The 16,862-nt window shown below is 47.3% G+C and overlaps 1 protein-coding gene and 1 pseudogene across 1 annotated transcript in view; one reads left to right on the forward strand and one right to left on the reverse strand.

The window, feature by feature from the left end:
• The window catches only part of NOLC1 (nucleolar and coiled-body phosphoprotein 1), a 52,987-nt gene that overhangs the window by 29,358 nt on the left and 6,767 nt on the right, over nt 1–16,862 (forward strand). The gene's annotated exons all lie outside the window — the stretch shown is intronic.
• Nucleotides 192–1,081, reverse strand: LOC103288507 (nascent polypeptide-associated complex subunit alpha-like; annotated as a pseudogene).

A 16,862-nucleotide genomic window follows, 5' to 3' on the forward strand; every position in this document is an offset into this window, starting at 1 on the left:
CTTTTATTAGTTAAATCAAAAGAAAAACAAAGGGGTCCAATTTCTGCACACTCTCATCAACATTTGTCATTTTTCTTTTCATCCCACAAGAAAGCCATAACTTTATTAATGACAGAAACAGTACAAATTGAAACCAAGCTGCAGTAACTCTTTTGAAACACCAAAAAAAAAGGGTCCTCTTTTTTAGATGGTTACATTGTTTATTTCATAATAGCATTTACAATGTCACTACTGTTGTTCTTCAGGACTTGAACTGCCTTTGCTTCTTCTTTTTTTTTTTTTTTTTTCGCCAAATGTATTTTTATTGATTTCAGAGAGGAAGGGAGAGGGAGAGAGAGATAGAAATATCAATGATGAGAGAGATTCACTGATCAGCTGCCTTCTGCACACCCCCCACTGGGGATCGAGCCCGCAACCTGGGCCTGTGCTCTTGACTGGAATCAAACCTGGGACCCTTTAGTCCACAGGCCAGTGCTTTATCCACTGAGCCAATCCGGCTAGGGCTACCTTTGCTCTTGATACATTTGCTTGTGACATGAGCAGTTTTATGTTCTTAAATTTCATACCTGTTTCATCAACCTTGTCCTCTTTACTCTCCTCTTGCACAGCTATAGTCTGTGTTTTCTTGAATATTTGTGACAGCTTCACCTTAAACTTTGAACTTCTTAACAGCTGCTAGCTGTTCTTGGTGAGATAAATCCTCGATCTTGGCTTCCTCAAAAACTATGTAGGTATCTGAAGCTGGGATGCTGTAGACATCTTGTTTTATGGTGACAAAGAGGATATTAGATTTCTGGGTAGCAACCCTAGTAATAACCCCTATAACCTATTGACCCAGTTTGGACATAGCCTTCCATGCCTTCGTTACATTCTGGCTCTGTTTTTCTTTACTGACTGGTTCTTCATCGATTTCAGTGACTGCTGCCAGCTGGGCTTGTTGCCTGTGTCGAATCTTGTTCTTCCAGCTCTGGTACTGATTCATCACGGTCAGAGTCTGTTCCAGACCTTGTCTCAGCCTGGAGCTGTGGCAACTCCTGCTCTGTAGTAGGGATGGAGGGCATTTTGTGGCTTCACCAGGCATTTTGTGGGTGGTGAGGAGTGAGTAGTAACACGGAACCAAGAAGGCCGCAGAAAGCTTATCTTTTTATTATAGCCTTCCTAGAGCAAGTGAAGTGATTATCTCATTGTGGTTTTGATTTGTATTTCCTTGATGGCTAACGATGTTGAACATTTCTTTATGTGCTTATCAGACAATTGTACATCTAATTTGGAGAACCTTAGCCCATTTTTACTGGGTTGTCTTTTTACTGTTGATGTGTGAGAATTCTTTATATATTCTTAATACAAATCCATTATCAAATATATGATTTGCAAAAAAGGGATTCCCTTAAAAAGTTTTTTTTAAATTGATTTCAGAGAGGAAGGGAGAGGGGGAGAGAGATAGAAACATCAGTGATGAGAGAGAATCATTGATTGGCTGCCTCCTGAATGTCCCCCACTGGGAATCAAACCTCAACCCAGGCATGTGCCCTTGACCAGAATCGAATCTGGGACCATTCAGTCCACAGGCTGACACTCTATCCACTGAGCCAAGCTGGCTAGGGCTTGATTATCTTTTTACTTTCTTGATGGTGTCCTTCAAAGCACAAAAGTTTTTAATTTGAAGTCTAATTTATCTGTTTTTTTGTTGGTTGCTTATGCTTTTGGTGTCATATCTAAGAAACTTTACCTAACCCACCATCACAGAGATTTACTCCTATATTTTCTTCTAAGAGCTTTATGCTTTTAGCTCTTTATGCACTTAGGCCCATGGTCCATATTGAGTTAACTTTATGTTTGTATAAGTGTAAGTAAGTTGTCCAGTTTCATTCTTTTGTGTGTGAATATCCAAATGTCCCAGCACTAGTTGTTTAAAAGACTACTCTTTTTCCATTGAGTTATCTTTGGACTCTTGTCTGAAATCAATTGCCCATAAATGTGTGTTTTTTTGTCTGACTCTCAATTCTATTTCATTGATCTATCTCTATCCTTATGCCAGTACCACACTGTCTTGATTACTTTAACTTTATAATATAAAACATATAATAAGTTTTGAAATTGGGAATCGTTAAAGAGTTTTAAAGAGGAAAATAGCATCATCAATTTATATTTTTAAAAGGTTACATTGGGGCTCCTCAAAAAGTTAAACATAGAATTGCTATATAACCCAGATATTTTAGTCTTACATATATACCCGAAGTGATTAAAAATAGGGAACTCAAACAAATACTTGTATGCTAATGCTCATTGCAGCATTATTCTAGCCAAAAGGTAGAAACAACCCAAGTGTCCATCAGTAGATGAATGGATAAACGATGTATTATATGGATACAATGGAATATTAGTCAACATACAAAGAAATGAAGTTCTGATACATGCCACAACATGGATGAACCTTGTAAAACATTATGCTATGTCTTTTAAAAAATATATATTTTATTGATTTTTTTACAGAGAGGAAGGGAGAGGGATAGAGAGTTAGAAACATCAATGAGAGAGAAACATCGATCAGCTGCCTCCTGAACACCTCCCACTGGGGATGTGCCCGCAACCAAGGTATATGTCCTTGACCGGAATCGAACCTTGGACCCTTCAGTCCACAAGCTGATGCTCTATCCACTGAGCCAAACCGGTTAGGGCAGAGGTGGACACTCTTGGTGCACCCCTTTGTGGGCTGAGTGCAAAGTCTTGGTGTAGTTAAGCCTTGGTTGCTGTTGGTATCACTGGGAGGAATTGACCTCCAGGCCAATTGGCTGTGAGGACCAGCTGTGTCTACAATGGGAGAACTGCTGTGCTGGAGACACCCTTAAGGGGCCGGACTTGCTTCAGTGGGGCTTTGGTGCTCACTGACTCTGCCCCTTGAGTGTGTCTTTTATGAATGTGAAGAGTTGTAATCTGGTATGGTCTCACACTGACCACTGGGTACACTGGCTCTTGGATCTTCAAAGATGTGCAAATTCAGTTACTGCCTGAGGCCACCCAGCAGGAGCTACGGAGAGATCTGCAGATTCCTCGTCTTTGTTTGGGGTTTGGAAGTGCCCAGATGAGGCCCAGCTGTGAAGCAATGCCTTCTTTTGGAAGCTTTGGAGCTCTCTGACCCAGCTGTAGTTTGTTAGATTTCAGATTGCAAAAGGACAAGCCTTAGGCTTTCTTTTGGAAGCTTTGGAGTTCTCTGACCCAGCTGTAGTTTATTAGGTTTTAGATTGCAAAAGGACAGGCCATTCATATGCAAAAGCCACTGCACACAGCTTGGGTGGGGTTGTAAATTGGGTGGGGCGGGGTCTCAGGGAGACACCAGGGCAGAGCAAACAGCAATGGTTGCCAGTCAGCCCTGCCCCAGAGAGGTCCCCGTGTCTCTGCGTCCAGCGCCCCTGTGCAGGAACAGTGATCACTTTGGGCACCTCTGAGAGAAAGCTGCCCTCACATTCTGGCCAATGCCAGACAGTCCAGTTTCTCCCTGTATGAGTCTGGGTGGTCTCCAGAGTCTCACCTGGAACTGGAGTTCAGAGCAATTAGGAGCTTATATCTCCCTTCTGATTGAAAACAACAGCAGCACACCCAGTTGCCAGCCCGTTTCACGTGCGCCTTTGTACCTCCGCACCTCCTACCAGTCTCAATGCGCTTTTTTCTTTCCTCCTACTTGTAGAACTTCCACTCAACCAGCTTTCCCATGGTTCTGGATGATATTTGTTTTGTCTTTTAGTTGGAGTTTTGATGTGGTTGTGAGAGGCAGCAAGTACAGGTGTTTACCTATGCCACCATTTTGTTTGTTCTCCAAGCCTTGAGGTTTTGATAAATTGGATGGTTTGACAGATATGACCCTTGGCTATAAGAAAAGTTCTCATAAATTGAGTAAGACAGGACACACAGTCTAGAAAAAAAAACACACACAAACAAAACAGCAAGAACACAAGATTCAGACTCATACCAACTAATTATATTCTGGCTATAGTATCAAGTTCCAAAGTGGTTGGGACAAGCTACTCAATGTACTAATCCATCTATTGACTTGCCTGTGGACAGAATTTACTCTTCTTCAAGCTCTCAGATTTGCAGGAGAGAAACTGGAGGGGGTTGGTTGATTTCCACAGAGGGGTCAGAAGAATGGAGTGTCCCAAGGAAACAGTGAAAATAGAGTTCTTCGAAATGATACTAGGAAGAGTGTCTAATAAATTGGGTAAAGTGTCAAGATTCAGACACTGGCTTGCAATGGCTGTCTCCCAACCAAGTGATCTGGAGATAAATGGGAATTGCAGTTTGTGGAGATATTCAGGCTTCAGGGTTAATGAAGCAACAGCCTGTTACATCCAGCAGCTGCTCTCTTGTGCTTATTACATCCCTGAAACCATACACAGGACAAAATGAGGGAGAGTTCTCCATCACAGACCCTACACCATTTATACCCTCCAACTGTTTCCTCACTTTCCCTCTTTGCCGTGAATACCTTTCTTCCACCTGGCTCTTCCAGCTGCTGAAATGCACACATAAAACGTATGTCCCTGCTACGTGGGGGAGCATCTGAGTTTGAGGTGTCACCCACACACTTCAAGTTATCCTGTGTCAGACAGGAAATCCTTCTTGTCCTGCCTGGCTTATTTCACTTTGATTCAATATGAAGAACTCTGAAGTTTAACTCCCACAATATAAGCCTTAGGTCTTGGGCCCCTGGACCAGTTCTCTGAGGTCTGCTAGTTGTTTCATCCCAGCATTTCAGACCAAGGCCCCGTGAGTGGCTGTGCCAATACCATAAACTCTCTTTCTTTCTTGTTCCTATTACTTTACTCCCACAAGAAGCACTCATCCACTTAATCTTATTCCCTTCCATGCTGTAAGGATCCAGACAGCCTTTAGACAGTCAGCCAGCTGTATGATCTCAGACCCATTACTTAACTTCTATATGCCTGAAGTTGTTATTTATTATTAAGCTCTTAGCCAATGCCTGGCACATAGCAAACTCAGTAAATGTTAGTTGTTGTTATATTTGAAAAATAGCAATATGTTCATGTAAATGGTACAACCCATTTCATCAAATTTGAGGCTTTCTGCCAGTATAGTTCTGGTTTATTTTTTTAGATGGCATCATACAATATATAGTCTTTTGTGTTTGACTTCTTTCATTTAGCATAATGTTTTTGAGATTTATCCATGTTGTCTCACATATTAATAGCTCATTTCTTTTTAGTGCAGAGTAGTATTACATAATAAAGACATGAATCAATTATCAGTTAATAACTATTTGGTTTGTTCTAGTTTGTGCTTATTATGGAAAATGCTATTTGATTACCAGTTTTGATGTATATATTCATATTTGTTCTTGGGTAAATACTAAGAGTGGGATTGCTGGTAAGTATTAGGAGCGGGATTGCTGGATTATAAGGTAGGTGTATGGTTTACTTTATAAGACACTGTCAAACTGTTTCCCAAGTGTCCATACCATTTGCAATCTCTCCTACAATTGGAGGTAAAATAGATGTGTTTTATCTTTTTTTTTTTTAAATCCTCCCGAGGATATTTTCCCATTGATTTTTAGAGAAAGTGGAAGAGAGAGGGAAAGACAAGAGAGAAACATCGATGTGAGAGAAGCACATGAATCGGTTGCCTCCTGCACGCGCCCTGACCAGGGCCCAGGCAGGGAGGAGCCTGCAACTGCCGTAAGTGCCCTTGACCGAAATCGAACCCAGGACCCTGTGGTCTGCAGGTGACGCTCTATCCACTGAGCCAAACTGGCTAGGGAGCCTTTATTTTTTTTTTAACAGTTGGAGTGTAATTGCTAGACAAAAAGAGCAATAATGCAAATGTAATAAACGTTAGCAATTGGTGAATCTGTAAAACAGTATATAAGTGTTCATTTTACTATTCTTTCCATTTATCTCCCCCCCCCCAATTATCTTTAAATTTAAAAAATTCAAAACAAAAAGCTGGGAGAAAAACTAAGTTGCATATTATATGGAATTGAACTGATTCTAAAGTTAATCTGGCAGGGAAAATTTGCAAGGAGAGAGAAGAAAATTTGAAAAAGAACAATGAAGGGGAATGGGTCCTACTAGATATCCAAACTACCTCTAAAGCTATAGTAATTTAAACCTATTTTATTGTTGTACACAGAAACCTCCCAGATAAATCATACATAGAATCTAGAAAGAGGTTCATGTGGCTATGGATATTTAGTTTATAATAAAATGGCATTTTAAGTTAGAATGAGTTAATATATTATAATGGGACTTGACTATAAAATATTTGAAAATAAATACTCTATCCCATTTATAAATATGAATTCAGGAAATACCGGAATTATAAATATTTTAGAAGTATTATAATATATTATGTATTAGCAGTATTAAAATATATTAGAATACTGAAAGTATAAATATATTAAAAGAACTATACGTGATTTTTTTATAAATTTGGAATAGGCAAATAGTAAATAGTAAAATTGAAAAGCAATAAAGAAAATTACTAGGTGTACCAGTTAATAATTCGGATTTTTTTCAATAAGTGATTTAATCCAATTTGGTTTCAATCCATTGCAACCACTACTCTAATTGCTGCTTAAATGGTAGAATTTTTGGTCAGAGTGTGTTTATATAGGTTAGCTCCTGAGTCCTTTTGACACATCAGTTAACTTCTTTGCTTCCTGATGAGACAAGATATTTTTAGGCTCATCTTCTACAGTGTCTGGCCCAGACCTGGAATCAGCCATCTCCAAGGAGTTCAGGTTATCTTTGTCAGGAAATTATATTTAAAACAACAGCCTGGCCTGGCCAGTGTGGCTCAGCGGTTGATCATCAAGCTATGAACCAGGAGGTCAAGGTTCAATTCCAGTTTGGGCACATGCCCAGATTTGGGTTTTGGCTTGATCCCCAGAGGGAGGCGTGCAAGAGGCAACTGATGAATGGTTCTCTCTCACATCGATGTTTTCTCTTTCTCCCTCCCCCTTTATCTCTGAAATCAATAAAAATATGTTTAAAAAAAAACAAAACAGTCGGGTGCTAGAGATACTCATTGGTACTGGATTGGTCATGGATCATAGATCTTTTTGGCTGATAGAGTTAGAAGCAATTTCCCTCATGACACTTTGAAGTCAATTCCCTCCCCATATTCCTTAGCCTCTGTGTATAATCCAATGGATTTTGGTATGTTAATTTTTAAAAATTGTGGTAAAATATATATGACATAAAATAGTCATTTTAACTATTTTAAGTGTACAATTCAGTGTCATTAATTACATTCTCAATGTTGTACAACCATAATCACTATTTCCAAAAAATTTTCATCACCCCAAACAGAAATTCTGTACCTACTAAGCAATAACTTTCCATTACTCCCTCTCCCCAGCCCCTGGTAACCTCTAGTCTACTTTCTGTCTCTGAATTTGCCTATTCTAGATATTTCATGTAAGTAAAATCATACAATAGTGGTCCTTTTCTGACAACAAATTCCCTTAGGTTTGTTTTTTTCTGGAATAGTCTTTATTTCTCCCCCACTTTTAATTTTTCTGTATACAGATTTTTAGGTTGGTCAATTTTTTCTTTCAAAACTTAAAATATTTCAACCCACCCTTCTTGCTTGCATAGTTTCTAAAGAGAAGTTCAATGTAATTCTTATCATTGTTCCTCTGTATGTAAGGTGGTTTATTTTTTTCTGTTGCTTCTTTCAAGATGTGTTTTGTCTTGGGTTTCCTGTGGTTTGAATATGATATACTCAAATGTAGAATTTTTGATATTCACCCTGTGTGGTGTTCTTTGATCTTCCTGGATCTGTGGTTTGGCTCTGTTATTACTTTTGGAAAGCTCCCAGCCATTATTACCTCAAATATTTATTCTCTTTTCTCTCTTTCTAGTATTCTTGTTATATGAATATTACTATACCTTCCCTATTCCCCACATATCCTGTTTCTTTTGTTTTTCATGATTTTTTTCTTTGAATTTCATCTTGAAAAGTTTCTATTGATATATTTTCAAGCTCACTTACCCTATCAAATTATCTCACATTTTAGTGTTTCTTTAAACTTCAGGGCATCATCACTTTTATTTTATTTTATTTTTTAAAATATATTTTATTGATTTTTTTACAGAGAGGAAGGGAGAGGGATAGAGTCAGAAACATCAATGAGAGAGAAACATAGATCAGCTGCCTCTTGCATACTCCTTACTGGGGATGTGCCTGCGACCAAGGTACGGGCCCTTGACCGGAATCAAACCTGGGACCCTTCAGTCCGCAGGCCTCATGTTATGGTATCCGCAAACTGTTTTGTAATATTAGTATTTAATAATTTAATCATTTATTGGTGGGTTCCTATTATTTTAAGTCCACTGAGCCAAACCGGCTAGGGCAGGGCACCATCACTTTTAGATAACTGAAGTAATACAGTTTTTTTTTTAAATATATATTTTATTGATTTTTTTTTACAGAGAGTAAGGGAAAGGGACAGAGAGTTAGAAACATCGATGAGAGAGAAACATCGATCAGCTGCCTCCTGCTGATGTGCCCGCAACCAAGGTACATGCCCTTGACTGGAATCGAATCTGGGACCTTTCAGTCCCCAGGTCGACGCTCTATCCACTGAGCCAAACCGGTTTCGGCGGTAATACAGTTTTCAATATTGTTTTTCTTTCACATTATCTTACAAACATGGTTTCATGTTTCTTCATGTTATGGTATCCGCAAACTGTTTTGTAATATTAGTATTTAATAATTTAATCATTTATTGGTGGGTTTCTATTATTTTAAGTCACACTGACTTACATACAGATTTTATTTTGGCCTGTTTCACTGGGTTTTTAATTCCTAGGTGAGACCAGGCCAAAGGATATCCATTGGTTCTTGCTAAGTATTACTTAAGTGTGCTTCTTGAAGGATTATGACAGTTTATCTGACCACTAGCCAGGTGTGAATGTATCTGGTTCCCAAAGCTTTGACCAGCGTTGGATATTTAATTTTTACACAGTTTAATGAGTGTTAATTGGGACCATACTATACATACAGTCTTTAATTTGCATTTCCCTAATTACTAAGGAAGTTGAGTCTTTAAAAACTATATATGTTTATTGTTTGTATTTCCTCTTCGGTGCCTATTCATTTCAAAGCAACAAACATCTTTTGGGTGCCCACTATGTGCCAAGTTCTGTGTGCTTTCCTCAAAGAAGAATGACCTAACAAAAAGGACCATTTGAGATAGGGTGGGGGAGCCAAGACAGTATAGAAAATAAATGACTAACTGTACTCAATTGGTAGAAGCACAATATTGGCAGGCAGTTTGGACAAAGTCCTGTGGGGTGAAGACACAGTAGGAAGGGGTTGGTCCCCAAAATAGATTAAATTTTTGTAGGGCAAGTGACTTTAGAGCTGGGGCTGAACAATGGGTAAGATTGGTCTAGGTGCTAAAAAAATGTTTGGGGAGAGGGAAAAATAATTTTGACTGTTTAGTTATAGCTAAAATGTGGAATGCAGGGGCTGAGGGATGATGGATAATGGTTCAGGAGCCTGACCTTTGTCCTGAAGTTTTTCGTTGTTGTTCTTAAAGAGGAATGACATGAGCTAATTTGTGTTTTAGAAAGACCTTTCTGGCAGCTAATGAAGGTAGATTTGGGGACACTAGAATCATAAGATGAGCCTATCTGTGTCCTTAGCCACTTACCAAGGGTCAGAGAGATGGGACTAAGAATAAGCTTTTTATGTAGCATGCATATTAACTCTTTATACTAGTATGTCCTACTTAAAACTATATTTCCATTTCATGGCTTTCATCTTTTAAAATGTTTAAATTGTGGTAAAATAACATAACATTTACTATCTTAACCATTTTTATTTTTTAGTTATTTTTTAAAGAGATATTTTATTGATTTTTTACAGAGAGGAAATGAGAGGGACAGAGAGTTTGAAACATCGATGATAGAGAAACATCGATCAGCTGTCTCCTGCACACCCCCCACTGGGGATGTGCCTGCAACCAAGGTACATGCCCTTGACCGGAATCGAACCTGGGACCCTTCAGTCCACAGGCTGACGCTCTATCCACTGATCCAAACTGGTTATGGCTATTTTTTAGTTATTTTTTAAAAATATATTTTATTGATTTCTGAGAAGAAGGAGAGAGAGATAGAAACATCAATGATGAGAAAGAATCAATGATTGGCTGCCTCCTGCACGGGGCCACACTGGGGATCGAACCCACAACCCGGGTATGTGCCCTGACTGGGAATCAAACCATGACCTCCTGGTTCATAGGTCAACGCTCAACCACTGAGCCATGCTGGCCAGGCTTAACCATTTTTAAAAGTTTATTTATTGATTTGAAAGAGAGAGAGAATCTACGTGCTGTTCTACTCATCCATGCACTCACTAGTTAACCCTCACATGTGACCCAACCACAACCCTGGTGCACCAGGACCATGCTTCAACCAACTGAGCTACCTGGCCAGACTTACTATCTTAACCATTTTAAAGTGTACAATTCATTAGTGTTAAGTAAATTCACATTGTTGTGCAATCAATCACCAGATCATGGCTTTCCTTTGTATATTTTTTTATTTCATTTTTTATTTTTTAAATATATTTTTATTGATTTCAGAGAGGAAGGGAAATGGACAGAGAGATAGGAACATCAATGATGAGAGAGAATCATTGATTGGCTGCCTCCTGCAGCCCCACACTGGGGATTAAGCCCACAACCCAGGCATGTGCCCTTGACCAGAATCAAACCTGGAATCCTTCAGTCCACATGCCGACGCTCTATCCATTGAGCCAAACTGGCCAGGGCATGGCTCTCCTTTTTAGTTCATTAGTGAGTTTTATTAAAAAGAAGTTGAGGAGGAAACCAAGATGGCGACATAGGTTAAACACCTAACCTGCAGCCGGGCACAACAATTTCAAAAATACAACTAGAGGTCAGAACGGACATCGTCCAGAACCACAGGAGAGCTGGCGGACTGAAATGCCCACAGCTGGGGGGAAGGAGAAGGCCACGGGGACAGTCAGGGAAGCCGTAAAAGCCTGAGGTATGGAGAAACGGGCGGAGACACGAGCACACGCGCCTGCGGGGAGGATGGAACCGGAGAGGAGGGGGCGGCTGATGACCTGGCCGGAGTTCACTGGCAGGAAGGAGATAAAGGCTCCGGAGTGCGCTGAGCACCGGCTCCGATTGCACTGAACCCCATTCCGGGCGAAACCCTGGGAAACTCACTCACTTTCGCAACTCCGCCGCCCCCGCAGGCCGCCCGGCCCGGGACGCTGGGGACGCCGCCGCAGCGGCGGCGCCCGGAGCCCGGCGGCCTCCCAGCACCCGTCCCCGCCGCGCAGCCCCCGCGCGCCTGGTTCCGCGGGACGCGCGCACCGCGCACCGGACGGAGGCCCGGGCGCCCTTTCCGTGCACCTCCCGGCGGCGCTAGACTTCAGTAGAGTTGACTGAATTCAAGGGATTAAAAAGTATAAATTGGGGGGACGCCGCGGCGGCGACGTCCGGAACACGGTGATGGCGGTGCCTGGAGCTCGGCGGCCGCCCAGCGCCCGTCCCAGCCGCGCAGCCCTCGCGCGCCTGGTTCCGCGGGACGCGCACACCGCGCACCGGACGGAGGCCCGGGCGCCCTTTCCGTACACCTCCCGGCGGCGCTAGACTTCAGTAGAGTTGACTGAATTCAAGGGATTAAAAAGTATAAATTGGGGGGACGCCGCGGCGGCGACGTCCGGAACACAGTGATGGCGGTGCCTGGGGCTCGGCGGCCGCCCAGCGCCCGTCCCAGCCGCGCAGCCCTCGCGCGCCTGGTTCCGCGGGACGCGCGCACCGCGCACCGGACGGAGGCCCGGGCGCCCTTTCCCTGCACCTCCCGGCGGCGCTAGACTTCAGTAGAGTTGACTGAAATGAAGGGATTAAGAAGTACAAATTGAGAAGTTTGAAAAAGATGGCGGCGGAGGTTAAAGGCTGTTCTGTTGCCTCGCTCCCAGCGAAATCGGAGGGGATGAGGTGTGGAGGTGCGTGGGTCTGGCTGGTGGCGGGGGAAAGGGGCTTTTGTTCCAAACCTAAGGGAGATTAGCTCTCCATCACCCTGAAACCCATCTTCTGGCGAACCCCGGGAGACCCAGATGCCTGCGGGGAGAGGCGGGACTCTTGCAGAGGTGCGCCCAGCAATCAGTGTTTGCTGCGCTGGAGTGCGGAACGAGGGGACTTAGATACATGGAAGGCAGAAGGACCAGACTCACAGCCATCGAGGCTCGCCGCACCATGGCCTGTTGGCGCCCTGAGACCCCGCCCCGCCCTGGGACCCGCCCCGCATGTTTTGAAGACCTGCCCCGCAAGTCTTGCAGGCACACCTGCGCCCCAAGCAACGGCTTATGCATGTGGGTGGCCTGCCCTCTGGCAGCGGACCAGATGATCTGCTGTTCTAGTCGGACTGCTCCAGGGCCACTCAGACAGGAGGAAGAAACTACAGTTTTTGCTGTAATCCTTGCTGAGTGCCTAAGGCAGTAGCTGATCTACACCCCATTGGAGACCCAGAAACGAGGGCATCTAGTGGTCTGTGGGAGATGACACCAGATTTCAACCACGTGCATAAGGGACACATTCAACGGGAATATTCAGTGAGCGCCAAAGCTTTGCTGCACCAAGACCCGGCCCATAAACGTGTCTCCTGCACAGCAACTCTTCCTTTATAGACAAAGAGAGCCCCCCCAGTGACACCAACAACAATCAAGACTTAACTATACAAAGGAGGACCAAGATGGAGGCATAGGGCGGAAGCCTGATTGTTGCCTACCACAACAACTTTGAGACTACAACAAGAGAGCAGAGCAGACACCATCCAAGACCACCATAGGGCTGGCTGAGTAGATGCTCTACAACTAGAATAAAAGAGGGGTATGTGGGATGATGCTGATGCCGGTGACCCAAAGACCACACTTTAAGAACTACAGCTCAGGCGACACAAAAGAACTATGGCTCAGGCGATACAACAGCGGCCTGGAACGTGCTTGGCGCAGTTCCCCCGGCGGTCTCCGGCTGAGGGGACGGCTCCACTGGCAGCCAAGCACGGACAGATGAGCCCCTATGAGACATGGGGTGGGAGACTCCGCGCTTGCTGACCTCTGAGTCCGTTAAGAATCTCAACGCCCCGGAAGCGGCCAGGTGCGCATGCTCGGCGACCGGCGACCTATGCAGACCCAAGGGCCGACGCAGCGACGCCAGACTGGCCCACCGCCATGGACCGGGTGTACCGGAACTTCGCCGAGCCGCCGCCCGACGAGTTCTGCAGCAGCCATACTGGAGCTCTGGAAGGATGGCCAGGGGAATTGCTGAGGGGGGATTGACCGGCAGGAAATGGGATCGGGAAGACGGGGCCCCGCTGAGACCCGGGTGCGGGCGGGGTTGAGCGCCTCTGGACTCGGGTGTGGTCACACGCCTCTGGGTATAAGTGAGGCCTCACGTCCCTGGGTCTAGGTGAGGCCACATGCCCCTGGGTCCAGGTGAGGCCGGACTCCGGGTCCGGGTGAGGCCAAGTGCCCCTGGACCCGGATGACGCTGGACCCCATGCCCGGGCGAGGCCAAGCGCCCCTGGGTCTGGGAGAGCCCACACACCCCTGGGTCCAGGCGAGACCATGTGTCCCTGGATCCGGGTGAGGCTGCGTGCACCTAGGCCCGGGTGAGCCCAAGTGGCCCTGGGTCTGGGAGAGGCCAAGCGTCCCTGGGTGCGGGTGAGACCATGTGTCCCTGGATCCGGGTGAGGCCTCGTGCACCTAGGCCCGGGTGAGGCCACGTGCCCCTGGGTCTGGGAGAGGCCAAGCGTCCCTGGGTCCGGGCGAGACCATGCGTCCCTGGATCCGGATGAGGCCTCGTGCACCTAGGCCCGGGTGAGCCCAAGTGGCCCTGGGTCTGGGAGAGGCCAAGCGTCCCTGGGTCCGGGTGAGACCATGTGTCCCTGGATCCGGGTGATGCCTTGTGCACCTAGGCCCGGGTGAGCCCAAGTGGCCCTGGGTCTGGGAGAGGCCAAGCGTCCCTGGGTACGGGTGAGACCATGTGTCCCTGGATCCGGATGAGGCCTCGTGCACCTAGGCCCGGGTGAGCCCAAGTGGCCCTGGGTCTGGGAGAGGCCAAGCGTCCCTGGGTCCGGGTGAGACCATGCGTCCCTGGATCCGGGTGAGGCCTAGTGCACCTAGGCCCGGGTGAGCCCAAGTGGCCCTGGGTCGGGGAGAGGCCAAGCGTCCCTGGGTCCGGGTGAGACCATGTGTCCCTGGATCCGGGTGAGGCCTCGTGCACTTAGGCCCGGGTGAGCCCAAGTGGCCCTGGGTCGGGGAGAGGCCAAGCGTCCCTGGGTCCGGGTGAGACCATGTGTCCCTGGATCCGGGTGAGGCCTCGTGCACCTAGGCCCGGGTGAGCCCAAGTGGCCCTGGGTCTGGGAGAGGCCAAGCGTCCCTGGGTCCGGGTGAGACCATGTGTCCCTGGATCCGGGTGAGGCCTCGTGCACCTAGGCCCGGGCGAGCCCAAGTGGCCCTGGGTCTGGGAGAGGCCAAGCGTCCCTGGGTCCGGGTGAGACCATGTGTCCCAGGATCCGGGTGAGGCCTCGTGCACCTAGGCCCGGGTGAGCCCAAGTGGCCCTGGATCTGGGAGAGGCCAAGCGTCCCTGGGTCCGGGTGAGACCATGTGTCCCTGGATCCGGATGAGGCCTCGTGCACCTAGGCCCGGGTGAGCCCAAGTGGCCCTGGGTCTGGGAGAGGCCAAGCGTCCCTGGGTCCGGGTGAGACCATGTGTCCCTGGATCCGGGTGAGGCCTCGTGCACCTAGGCCCGGGTGAGCCCAAGTGGCCCTGGGTCTGGGAGAGGCCAAGCGTCCCTGGGTCCGGGTGAGACCATGTGTCCCTGGATCCGGGTGAGGCCTCGTGCACCTAGGCCCGGGTGAGCCCAAGTGGCTCTGGGTCTGGGAGAGGCCAAGCGTCCCTGGGTCCGGGTGAGACCATGTGTCCCTGGATCCGGGTGATGCCTTGTGCACCTAGGCCCGGGTGAGCCCAAGTGGCCCTGGGTCTGGGAGAGGCCAAGCGTCCCTGGGTACGGGTGAGACCATGTGTCCCTGGATCCGGATGAGGCCTAGTGCACCTAGGCCCGGGTGAGCCCAAGTGGCCCTGGGTCTGGGAGAGGCCAAGCGTCCCTGGGTCCGGGTGAGACCATGTGTCCCTGGATCCGGGTGAGGCCTCGTGCACCTAGGCCCGGGTGAGCCCAAGTGGCTCTGGGTCTGGGAGAGGCCAAGCGTCCCTGGGTCCGGGTGAGACCATGTGTCCCTGGATCCGGGTGAGGCCTAGTGCACCTAGGCCCGGGTGAGCCCAAGTGGCCCTGGGTCTGGGAGAGGCCAAGCGTCCCTGGGTCCGGGTGAGACCATGTGTCCCTGGATCCGGGTGAGGCCTCGTGCACCTAGGCCCGGGTGAGCCCAAGAGGCCCTGGGTCTGGGAGAGGCCAAGCGTCCCTGGGTCCGGGTGAGACCATGTGTCCCTGGATCCGGATGAGGCCTCGTGCACCTAGGCCCGGGTGAGCCCAAGTGGCCCTGGGTCTGGGAGAGGCCAAACGTTCCTGGGTCCGGGTGTGACCATGTGTCCCTGGATCCGGGTGAGGCCTCGTGAACCTAGGCCCGGGTGAGGCCACGTGCCCCTGGGTCTGGGAGAGGCCAAGCGTCCCTGGGTCCGGGTGAGACCATGTGTCCCTGGATCCGGATGAGGCCTCGTGCACCTAGGCCCGGGTGAGCCCAAGTGGCCCTGGGTCTGGGAGAGGCCAAGCGTCCCTGGGTCCGGGAGAGACCATGTGTCCCTGGATCCAGGTGAGGCCTTGTGCAACTAAGACCGGGTGAGGCCACGTGCCCCTGGGTCTGGGAGAGGCCAAGTGTCCTTGGGTACGGGTGAAGCCAGATCCTGGGTCCGGGTGAGGCCGTGCGCCCCTGGATCCATCCGGGTGAGGCTGGGTCCCAGGCCCGGGTGAGACCACGCGCCCCTTGGATATGGGTGAGGCCACGTGCCCCTTAGTCCAGGTGACGCCGTGCCCCTGGGATCGGCCGAGACCAAACCAGAGGGAGTCAGACCTCCATTACCACCATTTGTCCACCATCCAGAGCAGAGGGGTCAGTGCTGACATGTACACATAAGGAACTACTGGACATCGAAATTGGGTCTCAAAAGAACTGTTGGTCCAGGGGGAAGCTCGCTACAGATTGATTCATTTGCCTGTCAGCATAAATATTATTGCTCGTCTCACATTCAGTTCTTATTAGTATATATCTAGTGACATTTGATCTCGTTCATCTAGAGGAAATGATGAACAACATAGACTGAGGAACAAGAACAGAACCAGAAGCAAGGAGGCATCGATCGGTCTATCGGGCCTCAGAGGGAGGATACGGGAGGGTAGGGGGAGGGTGGGGGGAGGGGGAGAGTTCAACCAAAGGACCTGTATGCATGCATATAAGCCTATCCAACGGTTAAGTTCAACAGGGGATTGGGGCATGCGTGGGGAGAGGGGTGGGATGGGAATGGGGGGATGAGGACAAATATGTGACACCTTAATCAATAAAGAAATTAAAATAAAAAAAAAAAAAAAAAAAAATAAAAAGAAGTTGAAATTTGTACAAATTCACTTTTTTGTAATAATTACTATTGTTTGCTTAATATTTTATGTTGATAATGTTTTTTTGTGTTTTTATTGATTTCAGAGAGGAAGGGAGAGAGAGAGAGAGAGAGAGAGAGAGAGAGAGAGAGAGAGAGAGAAACATAATTGATGAGAGAATCATTGATCGGCTGTCTCCTGCACGCCCCCTACTGGGGATTGAGCCTGCAACCCTGGCATGTGCCCTTGACCAGA

This window comes from Eptesicus fuscus, chromosome 17 (genome assembly GCF_027574615.1).
Source record: "Eptesicus fuscus isolate TK198812 chromosome 17, DD_ASM_mEF_20220401, whole genome shotgun sequence".
NCBI classification, from domain to species: Eukaryota; Metazoa; Chordata; class Mammalia; order Chiroptera; family Vespertilionidae; genus Eptesicus; species Eptesicus fuscus.